The 5,150-nt window shown below is 47.1% G+C and overlaps 1 protein-coding gene across 4 annotated transcripts in view; it reads right to left on the bottom strand.

Annotated features, from left to right (window-relative positions):
- The window catches only part of gabrg2 (gamma-aminobutyric acid type A receptor subunit gamma2), a gene marked incomplete at both ends in the record, with an annotated part of 44,076 nt that overhangs the window by 11,573 nt on the left and 27,353 nt on the right, over window positions 1–5,150 (bottom strand). The window lies entirely within an intron of this gene.

Here is a 5,150-nt window from a genome sequence, read left to right on the forward strand (position 1 = left end):
CCCCCCCCCGCCAACTCCATTTCCACCCCCAGAAGCATCTGGGTGTGTAACTCTACAGGTCTAGCCCAGTGCATTACCGACCCCGCAGAGGAAACCCGATCGCTCTCAACACTGATGGCATCATTACCGAACTAAGTGCACCTGCCGAGACGCATAAGGTTCATACCTCCTTCTCTCTTTCTCTTTTTTTCTCTCTCTTTCCCTTCATTTTTCTCCTTTTCTTTTTCCTGCTGATGAGGCAACATGCAGTAAACACGACGCTGGTCCTCAGACGTGTATTTGTTTAGTTTTTTTTTTTTTTTTTACCCAACCCTGCATTAGCGGGGGCCTGGCCCCTTCGAGCCGCATGTAGACGGTGCTCTAGGCTGCCGATAAGCGGCCTGGTTAATACATTAACTTCCGCATGGTCAGCAGAACCCCCGTCACATTCCATTATCCTCCGTCATTAATAAAGCTGGACTTTGCCATAGGGTCTGCTTCCTCTCCCGCGCACAACCGTTGTAATGCAGCGTTGCAGGTTGTTTGTTGTTTTTTTCTTCTGCGAGACTCATTATAGGAAACAGAAACTTCCCCGACTGGGGACTAAGGGGGGTGCATGTATCGACAGGTTCTTCCATTACGGTGCAGGCAACGGGGTCTTATTGGTGTGGGTGTATGGTATACGTGACCAATCAGTTGTCTGATTAGTGTGGGTGTGTACACAGCACGTGACCAATCACGTTTGACAGGTGGTTCACTGGGAAGATGTGGGACAGGAAGTCTTGCGGCGTGACAAATTCCGCTTCCGCGACGGTGAAGAAACTCATGCATAAAATATGACACAAACACCATGTGTGTGCGCGATAGGAATGTTCTGCCTTGATTACAAATATGCCTGAGGTTATAATGGATGTGTGTGTGTGTGTGTGCATGTCTGTGAGCGTGTCTGTGTGTGTGTGTGTGTGTGTGTGTGTGTGAGAGCGAGAACAGATGAAGGTAAAGTATAGATCAATGCAGGCCAGGGTGTTTTTCAGCGTTGCACTGATCTCTCCCTCCTCAAATCTTGGCCCAAATGAAATATTGATCAGTGCGAACGACACGAGGCATGTCAGCCCTTTCCTCAGGGGGGCCTGGCTTAGAATGACTGAAGTAGCTGCATGTTCATTGTGTGTGCATGTGTGATATCCCTCTCTCTCTTCTTCTTCTCTTTCTGTCTCTATCTGTCTTCCGTCTCTCTCTATCTCTTTCTCTCTCTATCGCTTTCGCTTTCTTTCTTCTCTCTTTCCCTCTCTCTCTTTTAACTCTTTCTGTGTCTCTCTCTCTCTATCCCTCTTTCTTTCTCTCTTTCCCTCTTTTGCTCTCTCTCTTCCCTCTTTCTACCTCTCTCTCTCTCCATCCCCCCTTTCATCCTCTCTTTCCCCCCTTCTCTTTTACACAGAAGCTCAAGGACATCAAAGGCCCCGTGCTCATAGTTTTTTCCCCTAATGATGGCCAATGCGAGGAGCGACTCAAAGCTTCTGCCAGGAGATCTCATCTGTCAGAATCACACATAATGGAACAAATGGTGTAGGTGTAAAAAACGCCCCGCTCCTTTTATCTCTCCGCAGCGGGAGCACAGGCAACTCTGATGGAGGGATTTCTCTCTCTCTCTCCCTCTCCCACTCTCCTTTCCTTTCCATTTCTTCTGAGAGGAGAAATGCTACAGAATTAAAGGAAGAGAAAATGACAATGTTTAAAATATCCCAGCGGAGGCCATGTTTTATCTCGCCGGACTGAGCCGTATATTTCCGGGGAGTCTTACATCTTTGTCTTCTTTTCTTCTGTGGAATGATAAAGTGTTACTGCAGAGCGGTACTTTCCTTTTATTGTAAAGAGTAAAGACTGTTTTAAAGTATATACGTACGTATCGATTCTGTTCATTCCGTTTTTTCAAAATGTCTGTCCCTTATGGACGCTGACAGGACTAATTAGCAGAGAGGCTAAACAAACGCATAATGTACCGGTCGCTGTGCTCAGGTTACCCGCTGTGTGGAACAGCATCCTGCTACAGTAGGCACTTTGGTGAAGTGGCCTTCATGTGCATCTATCAGCTTTGGGCGTGTGGAACATGATTACTTTATCGAACCGGCTCTCCAACCTTCCATGACTCACCAGATTGTAATTAAAGAAAATAATGCTGTTCATATCTTTAAAAAACATCAACACATCAGGGAGGGTGGAGCATTTAAACCGAAGCAGTAAATAAGCAAACAGAGAAATTAAATAACATGAACAGAAGTGTAAACAAGAAAAGCAAGCAAAGAAACAAAGAGACAAACAGGTAAATAAATAAATAAATAGAAAATGTGTTCAACTGGGACCAGGGAATGCTGACACCTCACTCCCTGGTCTCTGAGCTTCATAATGCTGTGGGGATGCAGTGTGGGGATAGGAATGGGTATTCCCTGGTGGCTGACCAGGACAGGAGAGAGCTGTGTGTGGAAACCATTTTCCCTACCCCCTTAAATTGGCATGCTGGATGATGTCTGGGGGCCACTAAACCAAAGGAATGTGTCTGCCTTGCAACATCCGCTGACAAAGATGGACACCTTTCCCTGAACTGTTACTGACCATATCAAAATCAATATTAGCTCATCTGTAACCATAACGCAATCAGCTGTCACTCCTGTGGAGGGGAACCATTTAAGGCGGAACCATCCTTTCTGTGGAGGGGGAACCATTTAAGGGGGACCATCATTCCTGTAGGGGTGTAGGTTTAAGCTGCCTTTATAGAGCTTGACAGACCAACTATAATTTATTATAAATTGAAACAGATTTTGATACTGAAAGGTGTGTTATGGTGTGATGATTTTATGAAGATTTTTTAAAAATGTACATCACCGAACAGCACAGGGTTCTGCATATCAGAATTGAAGCAGAGCTACCTTGACGTTCCTCAGGCTACCAAACGAGACAACAGATGCTCCCAAGGACACACGCCCTGACAGCATGTTGCTTAAAACGTGCCAACATGAATTTATTAGCCTTAGCAGGTAGCCGTAATAACAACGCTTTCAATATCCGGCAATTTCCTCCAGCATGCTGTTGCAAATGTGCACCACGACACAAATTGAATCAGTATCCAAGTAAAAAAAGAGAGACAGGTGGGGTGCAGGACTCCTCTACTGCCTCTTAGAGAGAGAGAGACAGGTGGGGTGCAGGACTCCTCTGCTGCCTCTTAGAGAGAGAGAGACAGGTGGGGTGCAGGACTCCTCCTCTGCTGCCTCTTAGAGAGAGAGAGACAGGTGGGGTGCAGGACTCCTCTGCTGCCTCTTAGAGAGAGAGAGACAGGTGGGGTGCAGGACTCCTCTGCTGCCTCTTAGAGAGAGAGAGACAGGTGGGATGCAGGACTCCTCTGCTGCCTCTTAGAGAGAGAAACAGACAGGTGGGGTGCAGGACTCCTCTGCTGCCTCTTAGAGAGAGAGAGACAGGTGGGGTGCAGGACTCCTCTGCTGCCTCTTAGAGAGAGAAACAGACAGGTGGGGTGCAGGACTCCCCCCCTCACCCCTCAACATTTCAGTTCTATCTTAGCCTTTCTAAAAATGGTGACGCTAGTTCTCCCCTTCCTGAGAAGGTGGGATCAGAGTGGTTATGTAAGGCTGTGGAGCCTTCCACTGCAACCTGCCTGGTTTTCCCGTTTCCTTTAGTTCTTCTGTCGGTCTGGCACAGGCAAGCTTTCTTTCCACAGTACAATCTGCTGATGAACAAGCACTGATGAACAAACTGAAATCCCGGATACGCTGTGAATCTCCCCCTCCTCTCTCTCCCCATCACTCATTTCGGTTGACTCTCGTCCAGAACCTCTTCTAAGTCCTAAACACCTTCCTTGAAACATCCTTGATTCCTATCAAAACAACCAAAGACAGGTATGTCTAAAGAGTGTATGATATAAGTCCTAAGGCATTTGTGCCATGCTGTCCATAAAGACAGGCACGTGTAGTTTGATCCAGATGTGTATTTTCCACAGTACAATCTGCTGATGAACAAGCGCTGATGAACAAACTGAAATCCCGGATACGCTGTGAAGAAAAAAACAAAAAAACAACAAAAAAAAACCGGGATAATCTGCATTTCAAAAAGACGAGATCTAATTAGTGAGAGAGAACGGCAGCCCTGAAACCTCTGTAGCAAGAGAGAGAGAGAGAGGGAGAGCACCCTCAACATTGCGATCACACAGACCGCCAGACACACACGCTCACACACGCACACACACACACACACGCACAGGCACGCACACGCACGCACACGAACACACATGGACACACACACGCACGCACACGCACACACACAGACACACACACACAGACACACACACACACACACACACACACACACACACACACACACACACACACACACACACACACACATGCACAAATGCATCACTTATTTATTAACATGGGCAAACACACACTAACCCACTCACAAACACATGCACACATATATGCACACCACACTCTCATACATCGAAACACAGGCTGAGTGCTCTCTTCCTCCCAGTCTCGCTCACACACACACACACTCACACACACACACACACATTATCATTACATTGATCTCAGGCAGTCTCTCGGTGTATTACAGTGCGATATTGTTGCTGTAAGACAGGAGACACAGGACAGGACACGAACAGGGCAGATAAAGACTAGGAACAACAGAATGAGACGCTGGGCGAAACAGACGGCGAGCGACAAATAATGACAGAAAATGACTCTTCAATTCAATCATACCCCCGGATCACCCATCTCACACATTGTGTTTTTCATCTTCGTTGTCATAGCAATCATTTGTCTGAGTTAAATCGTGATTCTAATTCCAAGGTGAAAGTGAAGACCTAACTGAATTGTGTTGATTTGAGAATGTGACAACCACCACCATGACAGCAGTCTGTCTGTCTGTCTCTCTCTCTCTCTCTCTCTCTCTCTCTCTAAGGGGCAGCAGAGGAGTCCTGCACCCTACCTCTCTCTCTCTCTCTCTCTCTCTCTGAGAGGCAGCAGAGGAGGATTCCTGGTCCCTGCTACTGCACCCCACCTGTCTCTCTCTCTCTCTCACTCTCTCTCTCTCTCTCTCTCTCTCTCTCTCTCTCTCTCTCTCTGAGAGGCAGCAGAGGAGGATTCCTGGTCCCTGCCACT

The sequence above is a fragment of the Sprattus sprattus genome, assembly GCF_963457725.1.
Source record: "Sprattus sprattus genome assembly, chromosome: 1".
Classification (NCBI taxonomy): Eukaryota; Metazoa; Chordata; class Actinopteri; order Clupeiformes; family Clupeidae; genus Sprattus; species Sprattus sprattus.